Below are 13,420 nucleotides of genomic sequence, written 5' to 3'. Positions count from 1 at the left end.
ACTCTATCCAAACAAACGCCTCAAACTATGAAAGTGGTAGGATGCATTGGCCGTCACACAATGAAAATCTTACTCGATTCTGGTAGTTCTCATAGTTTTGTGGATTCAAGAATGGTGAAACAAACGGGTTGGAAATTGAAGAGCGTAAAACCCTTTGAAGTTGTGGTGGCTAATAGAGGAAAAGTGAAGAGTTGGGGCTGTGATAAGGAGGCTCCCATATCTATAGGGGGTTATACATGTACTCATACCCATTTTTCTCTCCCACTTGGTGGCTGTGATGTTGTTTTAGGTGTGGATTGGTTATCTACCATTAACCTTATACTTTGGGACTGCCTGCTTTTAACTATGGAATTTACTGTGAATGACCAACACTATAAACTCCTCTATAGTAACTCTTAACCATTACCTGCTTTATAAGCAATATCTCTAACCAATGTGGAAAAAGAGTTTTTGAATTCGACTTTGGGGTTGGTGCTCTATTTAATGGAGGATTATAAAATGGAGGCTTCTGAGTTAACTCCATCTCATCTGCAAGACTTGCAACAATTGTTACAAGATTTTGACCCTTTATTTTGAATTCCCACTTCTTTACCACCTTCCTAAATGCATTACCACATTATTCCTTTCCTACTAGGCACTAAGCCACCCAACATCAGAGCTTACCATTATGGTCCTCTCCAGAAGTCTAAAATAGAAAAGGCAGCGATTGAGTTGCTACAAGGAGGTTTTATCCGTCCAAGTCGAAGCCTTTTTGCTTGCCCAATATTACTGGTGTTGAAGAAGGAAGGAGCTTGGAGGCTTTGCATTGACTATAGAGAATTAAACTCTGTTATCATAAAAAACAAATACCCTATCCCATTGATAGATGACTTGCTTGATGAATTGTATGGGGCTTAGTTCTTTACCAAGCTTGATTTGCGATCGGGTTACCACCAAATTCGAATATGTGAAGAAGATATCGAGAAGACTACCTTCCGTACTGATGACGGACACTATGAGTTCCTAGTGATGCTCTTTGGGCTCACAAATGCACCTGCAACATTTCAAAATTTAATGAATGATGTATTCAGGCCCTACTGAAGAAAATTTGTGCTTGTGTTCTTTGACGATATTCTCATTTGTAGCAAGTCATGGGAGGATCACATTTCACATTTAAGAACAACATTTCAGGTACCCACAGATCATAAGCTTTTGTGAATAAGCAAAAATGCTCTTTTGGCCAGTCCAAAGTTGAATATTTGGGGCATTTGGTTTCTAGAGAGGGGGTAGCCGTTGATCCCTCTAAACTTCAAGCAATATTTGATTGACCTATACCTGTAAATGTAAAAGGATTGAGAGGGTTCATAGGCCTAACTGGCTACTATAGAAAATTCATTCCAGGCTATGGCAAAAACTGCCAACCCCTTTATGAGTTGACAAAAAAAATGGGTTTCATTGGAATTCTAGTGCTCATGGGACTTTTCTCACACTCAGGCAAGTTATGGTCTCTCTTCAAGTACTTGCATTGCCTGATTTTTCAGTACCCTTTGTGACGCATCTGGGAATGGCATAGGGGCAGTGCTACAACAAACGGGAAAACCTATTGCTTTTTCTAGTCAAGCACTAGGTCCTAAGAACCAAGCACTCTCAACTTATGAGAGAGAACTGATAGCAATAGTGCATGTTGTCAAGCAATGGCAACATTATTTGCAAGGGAGTCATGTTGTCATTAAAACAGACCACCATAGTTTGAGATATTTCCTCAGTAATAGAGCACATACTCCTTTCCAACAAAAGTGGGTATCTAAGTTGCTTGGATTCGATTATGAGATCCAATATAAGAGTGGTTCTGAAAATGTGGTTGTAGGGTAGTTGTTTCCTCTCACACTCAAGAAGATACCAATCTTGGGAGGTTGTTACTTGTCAGGCTATTTCATATCCTTATATGGGGTGGCTTGATGATTTAAGACGGTTCAATGAGAATGATGAATGGATCATCCAAAAAGTGCAAGATTTAGCTAAGGACACAACAACTACCTCTCACTACCATGTTGATAATGGGCTGCTTAAGTATAAATCTAGAATAGTGCTCAATCCCACTTCAAATTGGAGAGATAAGGTTCTCACTAAGCATCATTCCACACCCACTTCAGGGCACGAGGGGGTTCTTAAGACATATCAGAGGGTTAAATGTCGGTTTTACTGGCCAGGCATGAAAAATGATGTGAAGAAATTTGTTTCTGAGTGCACAGTTTGCCAACAACATAAATATGAAACCACTACCTATGCCTCAAGGTATTTGGGGAGACATTAGCATGGATTTCATTGGGGGTCTCCCTCTGTGCTCTGGTAAATATGTGATCATGGTGATTGTAGACAGGTTATCGAAGTATGCTCACTTTGTGGCCCTAGCACACCCCTACACTGCTTCCATTGTGGTTCATGCATTTGTGAACCATGTTTTCAAACTACATGGCCTGCCTGCATCCATAGTTAATGATAAAGACCCAAATTTTTTGAGCTCTTTTTGGAAGGAGTTCTTTAAACTCCAAGGTCCAACCCTTTGCCTAAGCTCAGGTTACCACCCCTAAACCGATGGCCAAATGAAGGTTCTCAATAGGTACTTATTTGAGATGTTTTACCAGTGCACAACCTAAGAAGTGGTTATATTGGCTACTGTGGGTTGAGTGGAGCTACAACACTTCCTATTATACTTTTGCACAATTTACTCCATTTGAACTGGTTTATGGATACCCCCTCCTCACATGGCAGCTTATGAGAGTGACACAGCAAAAGTGGAAACGGTGGAGCAAAGTTTCATAGCACATGATAGACTTCTATCTCTACTTAAAACAAACTTGGAAAAAGCTAGGAACAGAATGGAGGTGCAATTCGACAGGCACATAATTGAAAGAGAGTTTGTTGAGAGACAATTAGTTTATCTCAAGCTTATACCTTATCAGTTGCACTCCTTAGCTTCTCACTCTTATCACAAACTCCAGCCTCGATTCTATGGTCCTTTTGAAGTTTTAGAGAATATAGGCTTAGTAGCTTACAAGTTAAAACTTCCAGAGGTCTGCAAGTTACATCCAGTTTTCCATGTTAGTTGTCTTAAGCAACATTTGGGTCCTAACATTATGCTTACCACTACATTGCCTTATGTCCATGATGATGGTCTGAAATAGCAACTGCCTATGGCAGTCTTGCAAATAAGGATGTACAAAAAAGGAAATGCAGCTGGAGTTCAACTTTTTATGCAGTGGGAAGGAGGTACCCGTGAAGATGCAACCTAGGAAGATTTCAATGCATTCACTGCTAGCTATCCGGAGTTCCAATTTTGATGCCAACCTTGTGGACAAGGTTTCTTTTGAAGGGGAGGGAAATGTTATGAACCGTAAACAATGTGATTTTCTTAATCACATTTTTAATAAGTGAATTAGTATTAAGCATGGGATTAGTTACATTTGGTTATGTTTTGTTGTTTTGTGCTGAGATGGCCAGTTGCCTTAGTTGTATGGCTTTATATGGCCGAATGGTTGTGGAAAGAGAACGGTTATTTGAATTAAAGAAATATTATTCTAAAAAATAGGAGCGCAATTCCCTTTTTCTCCATCACTCCCATACTCCATTGTTATATGTTGTTGCAATAGGTCAAGGTTGAATTAGGTCCTAACATCAATGGCTACGGGAGGGGATGAGGAGGAAGCCCACGGGAAGAGAAAGGCAGCAGCATAATAAATGTAGCGTTTGTTTTAAGATTTGGATTGTGTAAATATCGAAAAAGATAAGGGATATTTTTTTCTTAAAATGTTATAAATTTGTGTTCCACGGAGGTGGAACAAGTCGTTCCAGGGGGGAGGTGGAACGAAAAATCTGGCAAAACGCGTCCCATGGAACAGAGCGTTCCACTGCGTTCCGTCCTATTCCACGTACCAAACGGTACCTTACAGACAGGCATGGATCATGTAGAATTATTAGAGAGATGGGCCAAAGACCCACTACCAACAACACCGATATTGTCCCCAACTTGGTAATTACCACATGCACAATCCGTCAGGTGTGAGGTTTTATCACAAAAGACCTCAATGTTAGTTAGAGTGGGGTTATAATATTTAAACTATTACCTTTCTTTTTCTACGGCCAATGAGGGATTCAACATGCCCCCTTACGTGGACCCAATTTGTAGGTTACACGTGAGACCCAATTATGGAAATCTTCATTGATATGCTGTAACTAACGCCAATCTTCTTGAAAACTCAGCAAATCATAATCCATCAGAACTAACACCTCTTTTCGAATACCTAGCTGGAACTAGCACCAATCGTTTTAGGAGCCCAACTAGAACAAACACTGCTTTTCGAAAGCTTGACTAACAAATCATAATCATCAGAAGTAACGCCTCTTTTCGAAAGCCCAATTAGAACTAATACTAATATTTTAAAAGCCCAATTGGAACTAACGTTTTTTTTTTTTTTTTGAAAGCCCAACAAATAAATCTTTTGATATGTTGGAACTAAAGCTTCTTTTTGAAAGTCCATTTGGAACAAATGCTATTTTTTTCGAAAACTCAATTGAAACTAAATCCTCTTTTCATAAGTTCCAACAAAATTGGGACAGAAAGACCAACAACGAAATTACCGTTTGGAACTAACGTCTTTTTGCTCATACCAGCAACAAAATTACCGTTTCATATATGATTTTAACAGAACGACATTGCGTTTTGGCCCCCAAGATTGTGTTAAAAGTCCATGAACTGTGCTAATCATTAGCAATTAATATTAGAAATGAATAAAATTTCCAAAGAAAATTTCAACCTCCCTTGATTTGAACATGCATGTGTCTGTTTGCTTGAACTTTTTCAAGTCGATTTGTTATTTGAAAACCATTGAGATGTTGTGGCTCGAACTGATGATGTACAGCTGCAACTGCATCAAGGCCGGTCTAGAGATTTTTGAGGCCCGGTACGATGCTAAAAAATGTGTCTTCACTTTATATAAGAAACATATTTGTTTTCACACGTAAGATATCGATAAAATTATACTTAAAAAAACATTTCAAACTTAATAATTTAGAAACATAGAAAAACTAATTTATTTTGTATCGTAAGAAGAAAACAAAAATACTCTGGGTTTACAAGTAGATAGTTAAATCCATCTTAATTAGCTAACATTTTCTGCTGTGAAATATTCAAACCATCTTGGCCATTAATTAGGTTATAATCTGCATCAAATCTCTTTTAATATAAATATAAACCAGCTCATGGTCTAAATAAGTTTCAAACAAGTTTGCTCTACAATAAGGCTCCCTTTGGATGAAAGGATTTGGATTTGTTAACGAGGCTGAATTTGATAGATAAACTATAAAACATTAGATTGTGTTATGTAGTGCATTTCAAGACCCCAAATTCTCCTTATTAATGCACACTTATGAGTATGAATATTAGTTGCTTCCTAATTTGGGAAGGATCGATGGTCCGATGGATATACCAGCTGTTGGATGTCATCCATGCAATAATTATCCTATCCTATCCAATCCAACCGTACACAACCGTACACAAGAAGAAAGAACTCAAAAACTCATTCTCCTATTCGGAGCTCACGCCAAATACTTGAGCAAGGATTTTCGGGAGGAGGGAGAGTTGGTGAAAACCCACCTGGAATTTGAGCTGGAACTTGATGTACAGTGAGAATTTGAAGCTTTTGACGAAGACCTCCATGTTGGAGGCAGAATATGGGCTGCTGAGAGGGAAAGGGGAGCTCTCAGCAGGGTTCTTCTCAGGTTTTTGGGTGTTCTGTTCGACTGTGTGCTCAGTCGGTGAAGCTGAAAGCCTGAAACGGTGAAATGGTTTATGAAGATTTTGTCTTTTTTTTTTTTTTTTTTTTGGGTCAGATTTTTTTTTGGGCTTTTTGCTTGTCCTTTTATTTGAAGCCCAATTACCATATTAATGTGTATGAATTGGCAACATTGTTTGGTTTGTGGTCATATAAGTCCAAATAAAACTAATTAATAATAAATCTACACCGGGATATTTCAAGTTGATTCTCACGAACATAGCTAACTGAACAAGACAGGGGATTATAAAGTAAAAATTGTCTAAATCCAATTCAAAACTATAGTTTGTTAAGAGTTTTCTGTGTAGACATGCCGAAGATTACGTTGCCAAGATATTGAAAGCAACTGTTGGTTTGATATACTTTGGGGTGAAATTAAATCCTCATGGGTTTAATTAGTAGTGAAACTTATAATTCTATGATTCTCTAGGAAAGAAAAAATACAAGTCCTATTCCTGGTAGGAAAAGATATCCTTTGTTAATCTCATCATATCCTCCTCCATCTCCATGTAAAAGCAACCTTTCAATACCACATCACATTCTTCCTGCCGCGCATTAGACAATCATACGATTCTCTCTCTCTCTCTCTCTCTCTATTGTGTGTTTAGTTCCCTACATATTTCATCATACGTGTGAGGTCGAGAATTTAATCTTTAATTGTTTTATTACGCAGGTACTAGGACTACTGAGATGTCAAGGACCAAGAGAATGATGCACTGGTCTACGGAGATGCCGCAGACCAAAAGAATGAAGCAATACACTACCAAGATGCCGAGAAGAACCAAGAGAATGATCAGTCAACGCACTACTACGGAGATGCCTAGTACGGTATTACCAAGAGGATGAGGCAGTAAAAGGGCACAACGCAGTTGATGGACCTCCCCATCGACATCCTCCTTATCATTCTCTCGAGACTGCCCACAAAGTTACTCATTTTCCTGCCGTCGTGTTTGTAAGACCTTATGTAGCCTATTCGTCTGCCGTTTTCATGCTGACATGTATTCACAATATATTGCTACTATTGATGAAAAACTAGAGCGCAGCATCCTCGGGTCATGATTCTTACTAGGTCTAAGTTAATCACCTTACCGGGGAAATTTGGTATTAGAGCCAAGAATGAACTTGCATTTTGTTGGTGTTTGGTGGCTGTGATTAGAGCCAATTTGGAGTCCCACATCGGCTAGAGGAAGAGCCAGTGGTTTATAAGGAATGGTTCTACACACGCATTGCCGATGTCTTTTAGGAAAACTCCCTACCCGTTTCTCACAGGTGGCTGAAGTGGAGGAATGTTGGCAATGCTGACTCTTGTGTGGGTGACCCGTTGGTGTGCTTTTGCACAGCAATTAATATCAGAGCCTAGGTAACGCTTGGGATTGGTGATGCTTATGATATTTGAAGTTGAAGAGCTAATTTGGAATTTGGTGCATGTGGTCAAGGTGGAGCTCTATTTGCATTTGGATCGTGAGATGTAAATATGATGATGGCTCGAATCTCGCCAAGGTGGAGATTGTTGGCATTTGGTGGCTGCGATTAGAGCCAATTTGGAGTCCCACATTGCCTAGAGGAAGAGCCATCTAGTGGTTTATAAGGAATGGTACCACACACACAAATTGCAGACGCTTTTCCCCCCATACCCGTTTCTCCCAAGTGGCTATAAAGTGGCCGAAATATTTGCAATACTCACTCATGTGTATGGAACCCATTGGTATGTTTCAGCACAAAACATTTGGCATTCCGGCCTTCATTGGAGCTGGCCAACACAATCTTAAGTTTTGCTGCTTACGACTTGCTTAGCTTGAAGAACGACCTAACATCATTAGAAGGAGGTGGTCATGCCTTCCTAGTAAATCCAAAAGAAGGAGTTCTAATGCTCCCATCAAGTAAATTCGACGCAGTTTGAGCCAATATCATTAGAAGGAGGTGGTCAAGCCTTACTAGTAAATCCTTGAAGAGGAGAAGTTCTAAAGCTCCCATCAAGTAAATTCGATGAAGCTTCAAACTGCATGTACGACCAGTATGGTATGGATATGATGCCGGTTCTTGCTTCCACAAGATTTTACGTGTATCTGGACCAAAGTTAGACAGCCTGGTGACCCAAATCTATGTATTGGGCTCATCGTCATAGAGACAAATATCAATATGCTCACCTCCTCCCCTTTGTTTAAGTGCGAGTTGTGTAGGCGTGTCTATGTATAGAAACATGCACTGGCTGGTTTAAGTTAAAGTCTTCCAAGCCATCAAAATCAAAGAACAAAGCTGCAGAAATTGAAGACCTTAGACAAAAACTTTTCGCTTAAGTGACACAGTTACAGTTATAGGTAGTTCAGTTACAATTATAGTTAAAATCTGAAGGCGAAGAAGATGAAACTTCCTCTGAGTCATCAGATGCTTCATCACAACAAACAATCAAAGCGCTAGGTGGGCTGACTACCAAGATGCACGAGACTCATTTGTATAAAGTTATGTGAAACAATAAGTCAAGTCATGCGAACGCAGTCAGTCATCATATGAAGAATTCAGTCATCATTTCACACCAATCAAGACACCATGTGAAGCATTCATACATTATTTGCATAGTAAGTAAGGAATCACTCAGTCAGTAGGAATCACTCAGCACGTTCTACAGTAGAAGCAACAATTATTCCAACAAAGTTAACTATTCAACAGTAAAAGTAAGTCATTTTCCATCCCGTGTCTCAACAGTAAAGAATTCAATCATTCAAGTCTCCTTTTCCAAAGTCTATAACAAGAGGACTACGAAGAAAAAGAAAGCAAGTTAATTTCCACATCTTTTCCTCAGTTCAAATTTTCTTTGAGTTCTCATTGTACTAAAGAAATCAAACACTATAAACACTTTTAAATTGTTAGAAGAAGGATGCCTGTGTGCACAATTTTCAATCCATTCAGGAAATTGTACCACATTCAACATTTGCAAGTCTTTTGATTACAAAAGAAGTAATTTCAAAATTCTATTTGAAATCTATTTTCAGTAATTATATCACATTATTAATTTAAAATCATTATTTTCATCATAATATATGATACTGTTTTACTAAGCAATCTTAGTCATTCCAGAATTGAGCTATTTACAAAATAGACAAAGAGCCAAATTTCTGTACATTCATGTTGTCCATATATTTTGAGTCAATCTTATCTCATTAGAAATCTAGTTAACAGATCCATCGCCAGATCTATATCTATACATACATACATACATACATACATACATATATATACATATATATATGTTCAACTCAGATTTTGTCTTTAGACTTTTACTTACCATGAATTCATTACCTTCTGTTGATTTCTTAGATAAACCCTCGGGTGCACCGTGACAATTTCTTCAAAGAAATTAACGGTAGTAAACGGATTTCCTTGTACTAATTTATTACACTCTTTTTGAAACCGTATTTTGTCCAAGAAAGAAGGAAAGTCGGGTTTTGGGAAGAAGAGATATGTGAAATACAAAATAATAATAATGTTGCAAGAGTCTGTAAGAGGAGGAAGATCCATATAAATTATAATGTATAAAATGTTGTAAGATCAACAGATTTGTTTTTTTAAAGAAGCCCCTATGGGGAAGTTGAAAAATAAAAGGGAAAATATACAAGAAAACGAGAGAAGGAATAGAACCTAACTCCTCTAAAACAAAGCCTACAATATATAAACTTGCAAACATTGGAACACCAAAAAACAAAAACTTAGGAAAACGATAAAATCACATCTCATAAAAGTGAGACTAACTTGTAAGCCAAGATGCGCATTGATTTGAAATTAGAAACCATTCAAGGCAAGAAAATCTAAATGCAAAGAAGAAAGAATCGTCAGGAGGTGAGTCAGGCCACATTAAGGTTGATGAAGACAAGCCCATGTTAAGCTATCCACAATGACATTCCCTACCTGCTACACGTGAGAGTAATAAAAAAGTCATATTCTGGATGTGAGTCAAGCAAGTAAACCATTGTGTAGGAAAAGGCCAAGGAGGGACAAAATTTGGCAAGCGAATACAAGCAAGAACACTTGAAGAATCACTTTTCAACCAAACACATGCCAACCTTGCTGATAAGAAAAATCTACACCAAGAATAACTGCTATTAATTCTGCAAAAAAAATAAAATAAAATAATTGCGATGACTTATACCTCGAGAAAACTACTCAAAAACAACCATGTCTATCCCTAAAAACTCCCTGACAAGCAATAAGACCAAGATTCCTCTTAGCCAAGTCATTACTGTTAAGCTTAAGCCAAGAATACCAGGGTGGAGACCAAAGCACATGACGAATAATGTGAGCCTTACAAGGGATGAGTAGAAAAAATGATACAAATATCTAAACCTAAAGAATAAACTTATCAACACTAGTGATCTCAGTTTTTTTTGTCAGCAGATTTAATTGACATTCAGAGGCGATATAAAGAAACTGATCGATCTTTGAAATTAAATTTATTGCATGCTTTCTAAATAGTAATCCCACAAAAATGAAGATGAAAATGGTAAATAGAAAACTAGTTTTGACACAGATAATAGTCCAGATGTTGAATATTTTCTTAAATATTGGGTTAAACTTCTATGACAACACAGTTGTGTCTCTTATATATACAAAGAGACTGAAGAAAAAATGTGATTCTATTTACCAATATAAGAGGACATTTTTATATTTGTACCCTATAAACAATCTTTATATGTAGTTTCCTCGAAAACAAAATATGATAGGAGAAATTTCGTTGCGTACTGGTTTACCCAAGGACACCATTTGTTGCACAAAGTATTTCATAACGAAGCCTCTTTGCCTCAACTTAGCGCGATGTTGTTGTGTCGTAACCTTAAGGTGACATTCGTCCCTTAAAGTTTGATGCAACGAATGCCTTTGTCGCAAGACATCTTTTATCTTTACCCAAAAATTTGTGCGACAAACGCTTTGCGCGACAAATTCATTTTCCTTGGGAAAATACTCTTCCGTAGTAGTGTATTCCTTCATGATTCCAAAGCACAATTAACAATGGCTGCAACAAACACAACAAACTCATATTCAATACTCTGATGTTGAACTTACCATATTGACCTCACAACGATCAAAGTAACATATAGTGAGACTCTGAGACCACCGAACTCATATATAGCATATTGCAAGATGATAAAAACTCTACCAAAGTGAGACTGCAAAACACAGACAACTCATATTGAGTTTTCTAATTGTTACAAACACAATCTTACCCAGAACGTCCACCAGTCTACCCCACCTCTACAATGCCAGACTAGCCAACACCTCTGACAACTTCACCACTCCCTAAAGAAATCCACAACAACCTCGCATTAATCAAAGCAAGGCATGTTAGAATATGAGTACGAGAATGTATGTTATAGTCGATTATTTGGATTCAAATTGGTGCATAGAAGTCTAATAGAAAAAGGTTTTGAATTGTTCAAGACATTATAGGATTGAAATGCACGCTTGATCTTGGACTAAGACCTATGATTAGTGCAAGCATTAAATTTTGTAAGAGAGGAGAAAGGTTGCTATAGATGATTGGTGGTTCATCATCTTCAGTCCGTGCAAGTTAAAATGCACTATTTTGATGTCTTCTATTACTTCTTCTAGATTGCTTCTACAATTCAGTTTGATTCTTGTGTGTATCGAATTGTAGTTTTGATATGTGTATGATTTGTGGTTCATAAGCTTAATAATCTGTTTGACTTATATTCTTGATAAGCTTAGTCATACAAGAAACCAGACAATAAAAGACATATCCACCATTAACCCAAACCAGATGCGGTAGGAAAAACATTGCCAAAAGGAAACAACAAAAGATTCTAAGATTTTGGTTGGATCTACTATAGTATGACCGCCAGACCAGATATTTTACAAATCTTGAGACAATAAAAAAAAAAAAAGAAAGGAAACTTCTTGTGTAAATAAGAATATATGCTCAGTTTTTTTTATTGGTTACTTAATCAGCTCCTAAATTTGTTGCATATCTCCCTTGAGTAGATTAAGCATGAAAATAGTATTACATGAGCTTGCTCGGTGGGATCATCTGTAGGCTGGAGCACAGGAGGTTTACTGAGAGGAAATAGACTGTTGGTCCATGGACAGCAAAACCCTTATCCAATAAGATAGGTAATCAGCCAAACTATTGCATTTCACTTCAGACTCTATCTCATTTTCTTAGTATAAAGTAGCACAAAATATAATTTGCAATGAAAATAAATGACAAGTAAGGGAAATGGGGGGTTCTAATGACGTGTAAAATAGTGCGTATATTGTAAACACAGAAAAGTATATGTTGGGAATTCTCCTTCAATTAGTCCACATGATATCATGCTCATGACAGACCGAAAAACATATTGGGAGACTTTGGAAGCAAACAAAAGACAAATTGAATCAGACTTGTAGGCAATAATTGGGGCTTTTCCTTCAACATGATTAAGAATATGAGGACTTGCTTATTTGGTCGGTTCGTACGTACCATTAGTAGGTTTACAATTAACCAATGACATGCATGACATCAAGATTAGACATAGTAATGTTGCTTTCTTCCCTTATACTAGTCTCAGTCCTCGCATTTGCAGGCCGCCTCCAAGTAGTCAGATTCACACACACAGTCTAGTTCAATATATATTTATAACAACTGTGGTCATAAATCATGCACCATTTCCATACCAGATAAGTACTAATCAGATTAGCCGTGTTTGTTTTGAGGAAACTTCTGTGCATTGGGTCGATTTCGACTATTATGGCCACCAAGTACGTACCTACATATTTACATATACTTTAATTGGCTATCCTACAAGTAAATACAATTAGTTTGAAAAGATTATACGTAAGATTAATGTTACATTTACCATATTTTTTATACTACATTTGTATTACCTCTGTAACAAAAGTAGGGCTCACCTATATACGTGGGTCTCATTTTTATTAAAAAAATAGTACCAATCTGATATAAAAAATGTGATAAAAGAATAATATCAAATGTTAGCCTTCATGCAAAATCGTATGTTGTGAATATGGGGTCAGTATACCAGCCAGCTACCATGCCAGGTTGTTTCTTGTTGACACAGGATAACGCGTTACCAAGTTGAAAAGTCGATATATGTCGGCCCAGATACCCTTAGCCCTCGGGCATCAGTTTTTATTTTATTTTTGTGAAAAAAAAAATACAAAACGGCTCTAATTTCATATTTAGTTAGGTTAATTAATCAGGAGGTACTTACAACTGTGGCAGTATGCTTGACCAACAAGCACGAAAAAACAGCGTAGATTTTTATTAGGATTTTCATTACAGACAATATTGCATTACAAATAGTTCTTGAAATTGATCCATCATATCAAGATGATCTTTGAAATTATAAATTCATTAATGTAATCCCTGAAAATAGGTGTCACAAATCAATGTGGCCATTCTATCACTGTCAACAATTTTATTATATGCTGATATGACACATATTTGGGTCCCACAAGTATAATAAACTATTGCCATGTTTTTATCACAAATAGTCTTTGAAATTGACCCACTTCATCAAGGTTGTCCTTGAATTTGAAAATTGATCAATGTAGTCTTCGAAAATGGGTGTCACAAATCAATATGGTCATTCCGTCACAATTTG

This window comes from the organism of the source record quoted next, unplaced genomic scaffold (assembly GCF_019419815.1).
Source record: "Pyrus x bretschneideri cultivar Hongxiangsu unplaced genomic scaffold, Pyrus_bretschneideri_v1 Contig13, whole genome shotgun sequence".
Lineage (NCBI taxonomy): Eukaryota > Viridiplantae > Streptophyta > Magnoliopsida > Rosales > Rosaceae > Pyrus > Pyrus x bretschneideri.
Note: the sequence above shows the minus strand (reverse complement) of the source record.